Source organism: Anser anser (assembly GCF_964211835.1).
Source record: "Anser anser genome assembly, chromosome: 1".
Classification (NCBI taxonomy): domain Eukaryota; kingdom Metazoa; phylum Chordata; class Aves; order Anseriformes; family Anatidae; genus Anser; species Anser anser.
In genome coordinates this window covers 94,350,444-94,366,882 of record NC_139720.1, presented here as the reverse complement: position 1 = coordinate 94,366,882, position 16,439 = coordinate 94,350,444, and the positions used below count along the sequence as shown (strand labels likewise).

General features: G+C 40.0%; 1 protein-coding gene across 2 annotated transcripts in view; it reads left to right on the top strand.

The window, feature by feature from the left end:
• The window catches only part of LOC310891583 (uncharacterized protein), a 53,816-nt gene that overhangs the window by 10,304 nt on the left and 27,073 nt on the right, over positions 1 to 16,439 (top strand). For both annotated transcript variants that reach the window (XR_014577638.1, XR_014577639.1), the window contains exon 2: positions 15,911 to 15,990. The gene's annotated coding sequence lies outside the window, so the exon portion shown is untranslated. The remainder of the gene's footprint in view (positions 1 to 15,910; positions 15,991 to 16,439) is intronic.

The window sequence follows — 16,439 nt, the reverse complement described above, 5'->3', positions numbered from 1 at the left end:
GACCGGTAGCCAGTTCCTCTGAGAGCCTGTTCTACTTGTGTTTTAACTACCTTGTTGAAGAAGGCTGACTTTAACAACGGCACTATCATCATACACATGGTTAAGGATCTGATAGGTTGTCAGGCATGTTGAAGTCAGGTAGCTAAAAGATGTTTTAAATTTTTTTTGTTCTAACAGTCACTGCCAGATGTGAATAGCTTATCTTCATGCATGAGGCTGAAAACTGTGGCTGTTCATGAGCAGATTTGTGACCTTCCATTAGCGTGTGAGCCTGAAGCCCAAGGGTAATGCAGCTTCAGACATTTTATTTTATTCTGCTGCTGTGAGTCTACTTGGGATTTCAGGCTGTGGACAGATACGCTAATCCATTTGCTTCTATGTTGGCTGGAGAGTTTGATTTGTCCGTAATGAGTTCAAGACATCTGACAAGTCATTCATTCAGCAGATTTGAGAGGATGGGGAAACAGTGGGAGTCTAATAACGAGGAGCTGGGGACCGTAACTCTCACTGCATCTCAGCCAACAGAAAGATGTGCGTGCGACATATTTGAGAGGTAGAAGGGTTAGCATTGCCTTCAGGTTTTTGGTCAAATACTATTCCAAATCCTAGTAATTCGGTATATGTGTTTTATTTTACATTAATAGCTAGGAGTAAAGGGTGGTTTGGTCAACCATTATGCCAACTCCTTCCATGTAACAGTACTTGGGCTATCCAGTGACTAATCCCAGCTGCTGTGGGGTCCACAAACGTTTTGCAAAAGTGACTGTGGGCACATCTGCATAAATCTGTCTTGCTTTGCTCATTAAGTTGGTGACGATTGGTAAGTGACTTTCAAACTGTAGGTACGTAGTACCTGTGCCGTGGATGAAGCTGGGAGCAATTCTTGATACAAGATTAACATTCAATTGTATCTTTCAAATACAGTGAAAGATGCAAAACCTATTGCAGATGTACCATGTAGAACTGTCAAAGGGCAATTTAATCCTTACCAAGAAATGCATAGAACATGATGAATAATTCTGTCTTCATGACCTCTCTTCCTTATGTACTTCAAATTTCTCTCTCAGCAATGGATTTGTTTTGCAGATGTAAGGTAAAATCATCTACCTATGTCTTCCTTAAATCTGTTTTATCTTCTGAGATATGATTCCATTGTTTGTTTGATATGCATGGCCAGGAATTTAAAGAGTAAATATAAAAACTCAAGGGTGCAACATTCAGATCTGCAGTTGTGGGCAAGGATATGAAATTTTATTTTAGATATCAGTGGTTACTAGTCTACCTACAGGAGAGCTTCAGGTGCTGCTAATATTTTACTCTTAGCACTGGATAACTCTAACAGTATGATTCTCACTGATGGACAGCTAATACGTTGTTTGTGTCTTAACACCATGTCTGTGCCAGAAAAACAAGTGGCAGGGCTAATTCAGATCAAGATTTTGTTAAATAAGAGCTCTAACAGGTTGCCAAACCCAGACTTTAGGACTAGGATTGTGAGGTTTGGTGGTGAGGTTTGAAAACTCAAATGTCATTGTTAATACTGTGAGGAAGCTGTTTGGTTCAGCATTTCAAATAACAGTAATTCCTTCAGCGTCTCACTACAACTATGATAATAAGGCTGTCTTTAATCTCTTATGGCTTCAATCAGGCTGAAAATATGCATATATTTTTATTGAGATGATCACAGGCTGCCTGATTGGTGACTGGGACAACTATTTGAAGCAGGATTTCTAGACTGGATTTGAGAACAGATGCACATAAATTGATAAAATGTTGATTATTTTGTCTCTTCATAAAGGCTGCTTAATGACTTTATGGCAGTTTATGATAGTACATAAGCTCAGAAAGTTTGTGAAAAGTCTGCTTTCAGGATCAGTGTCTTCCCAGAAGAACTGTAGGATTTTGGCACAAGGATGTTGCAAGTTGTTAGATGAACAATGCAGGGCTGACTTGTGAATGAAAACAATGTTTCTGCCTAAACAGAACAAAGACCAAACCATTCAAAATGTATTAACTAGGTCAGTCTAACTCAGAGGGATTTTTTGTTTGTTTATTTATTTTCTTGCTTATTAAAGTGAATCATATGGAAATAACTATTGACAGAAAAAGCAATTCTTACAAAAGCATCGCCTGCCTGGAACTTGGTTCAGAAAGCCAGCTGACGCACTCAAAAGCAAATTTTTTTCAGCATTTATATTAGCAGTTATAAGACTTTTATCTCTAGCAGCAGGAAAAAAAAAAAAGTTGTTGAGTGTGGACTCAGCAACATGGTTTCAATAAAAATGTTTCTACTAATCAACCTAACAGCCACATAGGAAATTAATTTGAAATTTCCTTTGAGACATACTCATGTATATGAGTAATACTGTGATTTAGTTCTCTTCAGGCTTGCTTTTAGAACTATTTCAAGCCTGAAGTCAGGTAAATACGCTCTGTTAGTCTGGTAAATACGTGGTTTTGGGGGGCTGTTTCTTTTTAAATTGCTTTTTGCTAGGCTCAATTCTGTGTATAGTTAGATGGCTGTTTCAGGGAACAGAACCCAATGCTTTGAGTTGATGAAGGTAGAAGAAGAAAGAGCAAAGGCTGAAAAAAAGCAGAAAGGGAAAGAGACAAAACTAGTCAGAAACTGTAACTGATGATAAAACAGCTGGAATGCTTATGATGAGTACTTGCATTTGAGAGTTTGTACTGCTTTTGCTTTTTATTAGACAGAGGACATGCTTGCAGATAGAACAAGCGAGTAATCTCTGTAGAATACCTGAAAAATAGATGAGTGTAAATGCAGCAGTTTGTTTCAAGTTCATTTAGCAATGTGGTCCACATCTGTTCAGGTTACTAGGCTTCCATTTTGCATAATAATAGGTATGAATTTACTAAGCTAAAACCTACGTTAACTCAATATGTCTGAATTGTGGCTTTTCGGTACCATTGTGGCTTTTCAGTACTTAAAGGGGACTTCTTAAAAAAAAGATAGAGATTGACTCTTTGCTCAATCAGATAATGACAGGACAAGGAGGAATGGTGTTAAACTAAAAGAGGGGAGATTTAGATTAGATGTTAGGAGGAAGTTATTCATTCAGATGGTGGTGAGGCACTGGAACAGGTTGCCCAGAGAGATTGTGGATGCCCCATCCCTGGAGGTGTTCAACGCCAGGTTGGACGAGGCCCTGAACAGCTTCATCTAGTGGGTGGGTGGCATCCCTGCCTATGGCAGAGGATTGGAACTAGATGATTTTTTGGGGTCCCTTCCAACCCAAGCCATTCTATGATTCTAAGAATCTGTTGCCACCTTATTTCAACATCTTAGTATGATTCTTGAGAATTGCTTTTTCTGCCAGCCATTGACTAAATCTTCAGCTGTTTTCTATCTTGGGAGAATTTTTTGATGTTTAGCAGGTGCTGCGTCCTTATTTTTGAGCCATTTTTAGAGAATTATCTACTCTGTTTTTAAAATAGAGCAGTTGTAGTATGAACTTGCTGCAGTGATGTACACGTTTCTTATAAATGACCTTTGTTACCCACGCTATGTCACTTGTTAGCCCAGACTGTAGCATAATTTAACACGCATCTCAATTGTGATTTGCTGTTTTACTCTGCAGTCCTGGCACCTAGGTACTTGCTAAGAAAATAAAAGATAATAAATGCACACAAAATATTTATTTAAAACATGCACACACACACATCCCCCATAGTATGGGATGCTAGAGCTGGGGTCTGTACAAATTATTGAGCTGCATCAGTCAAATTTATGCTCATTTTGTTACAGACAAGGTTCAAAGATTACATCCAGACCTGGAATTGCACAGAAGACCAAGTGTACAGTTCTGAATCCCCAGTACAGAGTGCATTGCATCCTCCCTAAATAAGGAGAGTAATGCCCCGTTTCTCTGGGCTGGCTGTTGAGACCTGTTGACTGGGAAGGCATTTTACTCAAGTCCCCATGCTGAAAAATCTTGATTCTGGCTAAGCGAAACAAAAACTTAATATTACAGTTGTGTTATTGGAAGCCTTTGCAAAGGCCATCTGTTTACTTTCTTAGCAAAAATATAAGGATGGAAAAGCTGTTTGCAAACCAAAATGTCCTCAAGAGGATGCTTAAGCATCTGAAATATCTCCAGTTGGCCAGGAATGGACTGGAGCCACTGGACCCCTTGGTCCCAGTTCCTTGCAGGGGTATCGGATAGGTGAATATATGGCTGAGTACAGGAATGATACTGATTAGGCCAAAAGAAAGAATGCTGGAATCTACAGACACCAGGGGAATTTTGAGACGAGTTCAGCATGGCTTTATCCAAAATCAGAAGCCACAGTCATTTCCTTCCGTGTCTCATAGACGAAAACTGGGTTAACTTGATACCTGGCTGTTGGAGAGGGATTACATAACCTCTATTGCAAGTGCTCTATATGAAATCTTAGTATTAACTGCTTCAAGTGACTCTTGTCTGTGATGTTTACATTTTAGCATTCTGCACCCGTTCTCCAGAATAACTGTGGAAAGGACTTAATGGAGCCTTAATTAACTTGGGAGCTCAATGGAACTGGCTTTTTAATCATTATTGTCTATGGGAATTGTGATATTTTCTTTGGTTGCTTTAAAAATAGGCATTATTCACGTCCTCAGGAATTACAGAGTGCTTTGGGAAGAGTGTAGTTCTAGATCAGACCCAAGTCTTTTGACAGTCTCTGTGTTTTAGCAGTGTCTTGTGTCAGTAACAATTAGAGGCATCTGCGTAAGAAAAGAACTGAACTGAAGGTGCGCAGAGTTAAAAATAACCGAGCAACCCTTTAATCACAAGTGTGTTTCAGAAAGAGCAAGTAGAGCTTTTTACTCTAAGAAATAACATTTGGTGCCTTGTGGACTACATCGAAGTGCTCTAGAACTAGTCATTAGACCTGCTGCAGTTCTATTCAAAAAATAATAGTTGGGTCCAACATGCTCCCATTTTTATGTAAGAAACAGAGGTGCATTTCATGACCAGAAAGCTGTAAAATCATTTATGTTGACTGAGTATTAGCATGCATACACAGCTAGGTGAATGACAGTTGTCTTTCATATTGTACATGCGAAGACTTGATGTGCTCCAAGGTGTGCATTTTTAAAAGTCTGGCTGCTTGGGCTGGGTCATAGGTTTGCTGACAAACATGTTCCTCTTAGTCATTTCTTACTGGAGGTAGTAGGCAGGTGGTCCCACTTTTACTTTTTTTAGATAGGTTCCAGTTGGAGATTTCCTTTTGTGATTTTTAAGAAACTAGAAACATCCTAGCCTGACTGTCAAGGTCCTGTGCTGTAATTTTAGGGCTGACAGTTTTAAAAATATATATCCACTTGTAAACTGATCTAGTAAAAAAGCTATTAAGCTGGGAAGAGTAATGCATTCCAGGACATTGCTCCAACTATCTTAGCAAAACCCCCTCAATGTTTTACTTGGTGAGGAAGAAGTGAGAAATAGCAGATGGGTTGCAGATGGGTTGCCAAACACTCCCATGTGATGCCAGCTCTGACTAATATCAGTCCTTATTATCTTCATAAAGCACCCAATTGTCCTCACAAACAATTAATTGTTTTATCTGTAACTGTAGCCATTGTATTCATATGTTTTGGAGGTCATGAAACAAGCGAGTGGAAATTTTGAGAAATGGAAATACGATTTAGAGAGGAACTGACTGTGTTTCAGTATGGAGGTCACTTCTTTTCGCAGCCCCTGTGCACTCAGTGGCGGAGCTCCATTTCGGCAGCTGACGATTGGTCAGATACAGCCCCATTAGACCAAGCCTGATGGCAGTGCAAAGACAGTGCTGGCACCTTCCTCCCAGCTGAGTGCTTGTTTTACCACTGTCTTTAGCGTGCTGGTGACAAACTGTTTCAAAAGTGCTGTGTGTCTAAGGATTCGTAGTAAGCCAGTGGCAACTGCTGTTGAGGGGGGCTTGCAAGCAGCTCAAGAGGCAGCTATGACCTCTCTCCAGAAAGGCTACAGCTGTTGCACAAAGGCAGCATCTTCCTAGGTTTGTAAGGGCTGCAAAACACCTTGCAGATAGAAGGCTAATTATGGCCTGAGATTTATTTCTGACACAGAAAGATCCTGAAGAAAAACAAAGCTGCTTCTGAGCATTAGCAGTGGTACAACAGGAAGGCAAGTGTGCAACTCCTCTGGTGGATTGAAACACCAGAATCTTCTTAACTGACTTATCCCTGTGGTTATGTACTTTGGTGACAGATTCTCCAGTAGGCGCTGTATAAATGTGCAAGACAAAAGTGAGATCCTGAAGGCTTCTTAAGAACCTTAACTTGCATGAGGGAATTCAAGACACTAGTCTTGGAGGCAGTTTCCCTGAACTATTTTTGTGGTGAGGTTAGTTGGTGGTGCAATGGGCTGATAACAACTTGGTCACCTTTCCTTTGCTCTTAATTTTACTTTCCAGTCTAGTGGGTGTTCACTCATTACCTCAAAGACTGCAAAATAATTTAAATTAAATCAACGTGGATACACTTTTCAGTATGTATCTGGCACTTGCTACTAAATCTGTATGGAGTTCACAAAACCAGCAGCAGTATAGAGCAGTACTATATTCTTCCCAATGACTTTATGCGTAACAAAAGATCAGGCACTACTCGCTTCTGTTAATCCATTCTTTCTGTAGGGTGCTAGCCTGGTGTGAGATGTATGTATCTTTCCTGCTTTTCCCCAGTCTTGAATAACTAGGTGCTGTCCTAGACAAATCATAGTTAATCTCTACAAATACAGTGTGTAACACTTTGGCGTGTAGTATGAAGCATTAAACAACATATGGAAGGCTGTGAAGGCTTAATGTAACTGAATCTGTGAACATTTGTGAAAGATATTTATCCTATATCCTGATTTTGAAGAGTAAAGTGATTGTAGAAACATGAATTTGTTAAGCCTTATACTTATTCAGATTTATTATTATTTTTTATATATTCACTTTACCCAATTTAAGAGTTTCTATTTAGGACTGAGTAGTTTATTTCAGCATCCCTTCCCAAGGAGATATTTGTATCTCCTTAAGGAGTATCAGGTCTTCTTTAGAACAAAGCAATTACTGCCTTTTGGTAAAAACAACCTTGGCTTGGATTTTTTGGTTTTGTTCTTTCTTTTTTTTTTTTTTTTTTGGTGGTGGTGGTGCCTTGTTTTTTATTTTTTCTTCAAATTTAAGATTATTGCCTTGATAAATAGCTTGTGCTACATAATGTTTTAGTCCCCTAAATTTCAGTTTGGGATAATGATACTGAAGTCTTTTTGTTTGTTTGTTTTGTTTTGTGTTTTTTTTTTTTTTTTTGTTAGTGTGTTAAAGGCCTAATCCAGCTGTTTTTGGAGTATTTGTGGGGTTTGTTCATGACTTGCACATCTCCACTTATCACGTGACTTTTTTTTTTTTTTGTGAATTGTTGTATAGGGATAAGCAAACTTCTTGTGTTCCATGCATATTTGTTCCTGTTACCATCTGTTTTCATAGGTGTTCCTTAATACCTTCAGTTTAAGTGTCTGTTCTGAAACAGTGTTGTTCATGTGAGATGTTGAATGAAGAAAAAAGGATGGGTTAAGTTAGTATTACATTTGGATGGGAGTATGTCTTCTGTTTTTTTACCAAAGCAAAAATTGTCTTAAATTCCTATTACTGCTGAGTTGTTCTTTTTTTTTCCTTTAAAAAAAAATCTTAAACCATTTTTGATGGAAAATTGGGTTTCCCAGATGAAAAAATGTTGGACAGAGTGATTATTATTTCGGTTTTGTCAAACTGAAAACCTCTCAGAAGAGAAAAAAAAAAAAACTTGTTTTGAAAAGGCCTGATCCACCGGTATTAGTCTTTTGACAATAGACTGTGTAGTGTAAAATGGCTGTCTGCTTTCCAAGATTTATACTCAAGATATCTCATGCCTTTATTTCTTTCAGAACAGAAAAGCTGGCCAAGAATTCAGTTCATTTTGAGGCAGACTTGTGGGGAAGGTTGCTGCTTTTTTTTTTTTCCTCGTATGTGTCAAAGAAAGTGATGAACAGACTGACAAGATTATTTGTGGTTTTGAGTATCCAATTCCCAATGACTTCATGTCTGATCTCTGCTGTTTTTTTACATAGCATTTTATACCCAAACAAGGTACCATGGAATCTCTTGAATCATTGAAACCAGTATTCATCACCAGGTTTGACACCTGGATATTTTTGTTCTGGTACTCCCTCTTCTTCATGGACATTATCTACAACTCTTACTTTTGATAGCTGTCCATGTTTTGAGATTCTGCTGTTGGTCACCAGCTTTCTCAGCTTCTGGCTCATGCAGAACATTTCCTGCTTCTCTCGCCTCACTCATTTAGCAAGAATTAGTTCTTTGTTTTTCTTTTGTGTTCTCTTGAAAACAATTTGAGTTCTTTTGAGGTCTGCCAGTGTTTGGTTATCAAAAGTTTGCCTTCTAGAGAATATGCAGAGTTGATGAATGTTCTTTAAGATAGCAAATGCCTTTTTACTTAAATAGAAATACTGGCTTGTATTTCATGTACAGGAAGCCTGTTTGGATAGGAAACTGAATATGTAACATCCTTCTATGAATTAACTATTTCAGAGTTTCAAAGCTGCCTATATGGAGTTGTATCAACTTGCTTTGCTGGAATGTGTCTTCAGTTTTCTTATATACCTAGTGTGATGGGTTTTGACTACTTGTTCTAATCTGTCTTCCCTTCATACTGCTGAAACAACCCTCAAAAAGTTTCCAAGTCAACATTCAAAAGCAGTTTCAGTCTTCTAGTGTTATCTTTTGCCTTTGATACTGTCAGCATAGTGTTCCTGAAATGTCACGTTCATTCCCTTGATGTATATGATTATGCTGCCTGAGTTTCTCCATCTCTAATCACTCTTCCCAAAAGAGGTTTTTTTTTTCTCTGACTGGTCTCATTTTTCAAGTGCAAATTTAGCTTCCCCTTCACATGGCAAGTCATGAATTACCTTTAATCCAGAGGTCTGTGTCCTTGACGATACTGAAATCTCACCCCGTTACTCTTTTAGCTTCTCGTGGATGGTCTGCAGAAATATTCGTAAGAACTGAGGTGTTTCATCCACTGCTGCTCTGATTCTTTGTAGAATCTGTGCTGTCATTCTGCTTACATTCACTTACTTTCATAGTCAAGGTATTGCCTTCAGCGAAAACCTTTCCCCAGAACCTCACATCTAGGTGATATTTTGCTTTCTTTTGGTTCTCACATCTGGCTATCTGAAACCATACTGTCTGGCCTGAAGAAATTTGTTGTCTCTTTATATACCCAGCCTCACTGGTTGTGGGAGGGGAATAATTGCTTAATGATGTTGGATTGAAAGCTGAAACCATAGTCTAATTTATATTTAAACATGGTAAGTTCCTTCTTCTGCAACATGCCCTTCCTAACTCAGCTGCACAGATATGCTCTTCTCTAGGCTTTCCTTGTCTTGACTTAGTTATTAAAACATCAATTTTGCAGGCTGTGAGAGATGCACATCTCTTCATGCTTTTATTCATGCAAAATGCAGCCTTAAAAACAATTCCTGGCCGCAGTGTTCAAACCCGTCACCCTTTTACTAGTGCCTCTGCATTTGCTCCCATTCTGTAGTCTTAATCAAGTGTTTTGTCTCTTTTTTCTTTTTTTTCTTTTTTTTCTTTTTTTTTTTCCCCGATAACTCTTCCTAAGGTGTTTCTTTTGTTTCATTTCTTTGAAGTGTCTGTTTCCTGTGTGTGGTGAACTAGAATAAAAATACAGTGACGCAAACATTATTATGTTCCTGTTGTGGAAAGTACGCTAGAGTTTTTGCTAGTATACCTAACTTCTCTGCTAGTAACAATTTTTTAAAGGTAGACAAAGCATAGGACAAAGTGCAGATTTGGGGAGGTGAGGGGAAACACGGAAGTGATTAGCCAGTCCTGGCCAGCATGATCTCAGCACATTCGCCATCTGATCTGAGGTGCCAGACACCTTATGTATCTTGTTGTTTGTGGACTTGGTGTTTCGGCTTCATCATACAGGCTCTTAAGTGGGTGCCTGGTTAAGATTTTGGACATCTTTGTGATACGCAAGTATGTGTTTAGTTGTTGTTGCATAGGGGATTGATGCATTTCCAACAGAAAAATTTCCTAGCTGTAACTTTCGTTTTCACAATATTGAGAGTTGGCTTAAGGATTCCAGTAAGCTTTAATGCAAAGCATGAACTTGGTCTCGAGTTACTTTTTTGTGCATCTGAACTGGATTGGCCATGACTCTTACTGGAACAGCAACGCTAACAGATGTTATCCCTTGTGTAATTTCCAAAGACAGCCACGCTGTTTGACACTTTATAATAGTAAAAACAAAACCAGATCATGCTAAGATATTAGCCATCTTAAAATCAAGTGTAACACAGCTATATGGACGGAGACTTTTCTTGAAGTCAGTTCATAGAAACTGATGGGAGTTATTAGAGCAAATTACTTTGGGGGCAATAATCATGTTTGTTTTGCAGATTTATGGACTGACATAATAGAAAGCTGTTCTCATGAGTCATCCCTGTTTATCAGGAATAAATAAATAAAGTATATTCTTATTCTATATAGCAGTTGCCTTGCACTTGGACAGCTGTGACTGGAGTTCTGAAGGTAGCTTTTTCATTTTTCTGATACAGTGATGGTATACAGGACTCAAAGTAACCACAGATTTTGTGTGTATATTTGTGGGGGGCCAGATTTTACTGAAGTATTTTCCAGATTTGATTTCTGAAATGTGAGTTTTCTTTTGTCTTCTGGTAATTTTCTGGTTCTGTCCATTGTCAGCCAAGATTCCAGATTAAATAGACTATTTCTATATTTGTTTGACCACACTTGGTGTGGTATGTCGATCAGAAAGTTGTTTGGCTTCCAAAATACTATTCTGGTTTAGAAAAGAAACTGATCCTGTTCAGAGCAGACAGGATTTTATTTTCTTCTAAAACACCAACCCAAATTTAAATATAGTTTTTTGTTTTGGTTGGCTGCATCACCTGTCAAGTGATCAGTGAGAATTGCATTTGAACAGAATAAACCATGCAGAAAGCTTATTATTCTGGAGTACGGGAGTAGCTGGACTTGAGATTTCTCTGCAGTCACTTTCTTAACATCTGTAGGAGAGGGGAAAGAGAGAGTAGTACGTCCAAATGGCATGCCTAAGAGGGGAATGTAAATTATCCTTTTTGTTTATTTGCCTTTAAAACCTGTCTGCTAAACTTCTTAGCATTCAGATACCACAGTGATAGGTGCGTTATAAATAATATTATCTTTTTACAGTTTTAGTCAAAATAGAATGTGTCCTCACTTACCCTTTCCAAATTTGTCCATAGGCTATTATTATATAAGAAGAACAAAAGGAAGAAATAACTACAGAGGCTTAGAAAGTTGTTGAGTTTATCAATTTTTAATGAAAAGATCTTACTAAGCATAGAACTCTCCCCGTTCCTTCTGAACAAGTGACATAGACAACATTAAATTCAGAGAAGAAGCCTGGCTGCTGATAAAAAATAGGTGGAAAACTTCCAGTTCATACCATCCTGATGCCCTCTGCATCTTGCCAGGCTAAATGTGCTGCAGTGGGAAAGGTTTATAATGGTTAATACAGGAACAGTTTATCCATAACAGGTGGCCTTGGGTTGATGTTGGCATCGTGTGCTCAAGCACACGCTGAATAAACTTACTTATGCCATTTTAACAGGCTAGCATCTTTAGTAAGAAATAGTTGCTTGTTGACTCTGCCGGAGTTGCTTTGCTATTCGCGTTTTTCCAGTTTTGGAGAGAACACTTTTTGCCCATAAATCTTACACTGTTCTGAAATCTGGTAAATATAGTAATGCAGAACTGGTGTCACAGCCAGCAAACAAAAGCTAAGGATGACATGAAGAGAGCTACAGTGTCACTCAAAGAGCCCCATTCCTCAGTCTTCCAAGTCTTTGATACAGGCAACAGACTGGGAGACCACTTGTGTTATGTTTGGAGGTGCAAGATAGCCCTCTGGCCACCTACCTCCACAGCTGTATATGTGAAAGCGAGTAATTGATCAAGGGTGGTAGGCTCTTGTCTGCGCAGTGGATGCTTTTGCAGAAAAGATGGCTAGTTCTTGATATTGAATGTTTTTCCGACCTGTGCCTTGCCAACATACTTAAGTTTGTTCCCCTTTATTATAACTGTAAGTGGGATAGATCTCTCTCATCCCAGCACTGGTATGGTTACACAGCAATAACCTGTGTCATATAACTTATCTGAGCAGAGGAGGAGAAACAAGCAGTATAAGAAGGTGCTTGCCCTGTGATGACTGGCAGCTTGGCAGGAAGGGGGAACAGTCCTGCAGTAGCTTTAGAAGCACTCTCAAGAAGGACAGTGGCCTTGACCGACACCTGGTGAGTTTCAAAAGAGCCAGGGTGGACTTGGAACAGGGAGGAGGGAATAAGCAATAGGAACTTTGAAGACTGTAGCCTGGGTTGGGCAAGGGAGTAACTTTGTTGTAGGGAGGAGTGGCAGGTTACTTCGTAGCTGTCCTCATTGGCCAAATACATGAAGTAATCTGTGGCTACTAATTCAGACCATCAGTTAGAGCACTTCTCTATGAGGATATTTGTGTCTGAGAAGGACTGCGTTGTTAATTGCTTTGTCATGGAGGGCTTATTGGGTTTATGTGGCAAGGTTTTGATAGCAGCAGGGATGCAGGGGTGGCTTCTGTGAGCAGAGACCCGCAGCTGCCCCATGTCAGACCAGAGCCAGCTCCAGCCAGCTCCAAAGGGACCTGCCACTGGCCAGAGCCGAGCCAGGGAGCGACACTGGGTGGGCCTCTGGGAGAACAGATACAAGAAAGGGGAAAAAAAATGCTGGGCAACAGCAGCTGGGAGAGAGCAATGAGGAAATGTAGAGAAGCAGCCCTGTAGTCCCCAAGGTGAGTGCAGAAGGAGGCAGGAGGTGCTCCAGGCACACAGCAGCAGTTCCCTTGTAGCCTGTGGAGAGGCCCCTGGTGGAGCAGGCTGTCCCCCTGCAGCCCATGGGTCCCACGGCAGAGCACATTGCACACTGCAGCCTGTGGAGACCTTGTACAATCTGCAGCCCATGGGGGACCCGTGCTGGAGCAGTTTGCTCCTGACAGATGGACCCCATGGTAGAGACCCATACTGGAGTAGTTCCTGAAGAGCTGCTGCCTGTGGGAAGCCCCTGCAGGATCAGTTTGGGAAGGATGGCATCCCATGGGAGGGACCCCACATGGAGCGGGGGCAGAGCATGAAAATGAAGGAGTGGTAGATTACAAAGCATCAGGGACTGACCACAGCCCCCATTCCCTGTTCCCCTGTGCCATTCAGGGGGAGGATGTAGAAGAGGGTGAGTGGGGGGGAAGTTGTTTTTGGGTTGCTTTTAGTTCTCACTGCTCTAGTCTGTTCTAAATAGGCAGTGAATTACATTAAACTTCCTTATGCTGAGTTAGTTTTGTCCATTGTGGTAACTGTTGAATGATGTCTCTGTCCTTATGTCAGTCCACAAGGGTTTTTTCATGCTGTTTTCTCCCCGTCCTTTGGAGGAGTGGGACTGAGAGCCAATGTGATGGTGCTGAGCTACCTACTGGTGTCAAAGCACCACCAAGGGAGAGAAGTATACCTCTCAATTAAGTTCCTCAACTGCTACATGAAGAAAAAATTTTATAAACTGTAGTTTTGTTGTCAACTCCTTATCACTTATGTGGCTTTCTGCTCTATCCTTGACCAATCTGAAAAAAGAACTAGTCTTGTAAAATCTGGAAAATACCATTTTTCACCAACTGTCAAGTACAGTCTTCAGGGTGGTGTTTTTTTGTTGTTGTTTTGTTTTGTTTTGTTTTTTTTCTTGTTGGTTTTATTTTGAGGCTGTAAGAAAGTTGGAGATTCTCCAAGTTCTTAAACTTGAACCAAGGAGGTGAAGACCCAAAGACCAAGCCACTTGTTTGTTCAAAGTGAGATACTATTACTAACAGTTCAAAGATGCAAGTTGACCGCACAGTTTTTGGCACAGTTACCATTTTAGTTAACAAATCTGCGCACCTGTAGAGTGTCTGAGGAGTTCGTAATAAAGATTAATGAAATAAAATGTTAAACACAATCCCCAGCAGCTTGCGTTTCTCCTTGCTCTTAGCTGGTGAGCAGCTAATGAAATGGAAGTGTGTTTACATCTGACACTGGGCTGTATACGTACTAGTGGAGTTGATATTTTGCATGGAATACAGATTGTTGGCCAAATTTTAGCAACCTGACAGCATGCTAGACAGATGCCTGGATTTAGTTAGCTCTCAGACAACATTGCTCACATTTTAGGTATCTAAGTCTATAAATTCTGGTCAACAACAAATGCCCTAGGCAATTAATTGCGGTTTATATAGAGATTAGGTCTCATTCTTATAGCCATTTTATAAAAATTCAACCTGAGTCTGTCCTGATGTACAAAATAACAGTCGGATACGATGTACTCTAATCTGTATTCTCTTCAGTCCACCAGCATGAATACAATTCAGCTGATATATGGGTTATCTTGAAACTTTCACCTATATTCTTTTTATTTTTACCATGCAATTACGTCTGCTCATCATGTGTTCTTGGACAGTCCCTTTCATACCAGAACTGTAAAGTAAGGGGCCATTTGCATGGTATTTAGCAGGCAGACACAAGCTTGCTCTGCCTGTGCCTGGAGCCAGATGGATGCTGGCCAGCTCTGAGCGGAAGCCATGCAACGCAGAAACGAACCTCCGCTAACGCGCTCTTCTGGGAAGCAGGTTATAGTATTTCAGCCCATTCAAGCACACGAACCTGATGCTGGCTTACAACATGGACCTGCAAAAGCATGACGTCCTCTGCATAAAATCCGAGGTCTGAACTTAAACTGCTGCTGGTGCTGGGATGAGGCTACTATGCAAGGCAAATTTCTGCTCTGCCTCATTCAGTTTCGATGGATCTGCTGCCCCTGTGATATTAACCTTAGGGCATCCTGCCTTTCCCTATTTTAAATTCTTTTCCAGTTATGTGACACTTGCTGATTTTAACTGACATGGTTAGGGTTCTCATCCAAGATTTAACATACAGAATGAATTTAGCCCTTGGAAGACATACTCTGTAAGTGACCAGGCTTCCAAAAGAGAAAGTAGTGCAAGGAAAATCTGTTTCTGTCGTTTCCTGTGTCCAGCCATCCTGATGGTGCTGCCTCTTCAACAGAAGTGGCAAAAGCCTTTCTTTGGAGGGATCAGAACAGCATGCCTTATGTTCTTTTGAAGTACATATGTTTGGTTTTGTGTTGTTGTTTTTTCTGAGTAATCCATTGTTTTGTTTTGTTTGTTTCCCAGAATCTGCTAGCTGTTGTTTCATCTTTACCTGCTTGAAAAAAAAAAAAAGGCTTGTAAGCCTTACTGAAAACTGGACTGAAAATAGTTTCTGAAAACTGGAGATCAAGTTGGACTAGGTTCAGTGGCACAACTAATATATAGCTTTCATTCATTTGGTGTCACTGCTTCTCTTCCCCTTCTGTGACAGCTTGGGTGACGTCTTCAAAAGATACGACTGAGAGGGGAATATAGCAAAGATCTATAAAACTAAGTGACGTCAAGATGAGTTCATGCTCTCTCCTAGTACAGGAAGTAAGGGTTTAACACGACATTCTTGGGGTTATTTAGGACTGAGTATGGGATGTTTTATCAACTTGTCATATGTTCTAGTTTCACTGAAAGAGTTTGAGAATGCATATTATTCAGTGGAGGGAGTAGCTGTCCTTTCATTTTCATGGAGCAATGAAGTAAGGGGCTGAGAGTTTGTTGCCATTCGTTCAATACCAGAGCTTGCACGTGAGGTATTGAAAGTTCAGGGACGTGCAAGAATGTTTCCTATCTTGCAAGGGGAATACACTTATCTTGCCTTTTTTTTTTTCTTTTTTTTTCCAGGTATCTTGCTGCTACTAATGAACTTTATCTTTACAAAGTACTATGTACAGATGAAACTCCCTTATGAAACTTCATTTGAGGTGAGTTTGTGTTTATTTACTTGCAATGGCGCTTCTGTCAACTCATCTGTCACAGGTTGAATTATGTTCCATGAGGGTTTTGAGTGAAATATTTACCATTTTCTAGAAGAGTCCGTTATAGCTCATGCGGTCATTTGTGTGAGCAGCAGTGCTTGATGTGCCTTCTGCACAGGTAGAGCAAAACAAATGAAATTCTATCCCAGACGCAGAGAAACAAAGGTTATTAAATAATGGTGTTTGAAAGGTGCTGAGGCTTGGAAGAAGGAAAATACTTCAGAGAAACAGAAATACAAACTTTTCAGAGTTGGGCAACATGCAGAGGTGTATTAAATCTTTCACTGTTGAAAAAGGACAGGTAATATGTTTGCACGTCCTTTGCAGTTGCAAAGAATTCTAGTCAAACACAACCAGCAGGCTTCAGGTCAGTTCACTTTTTTGCCAAGTTCAAA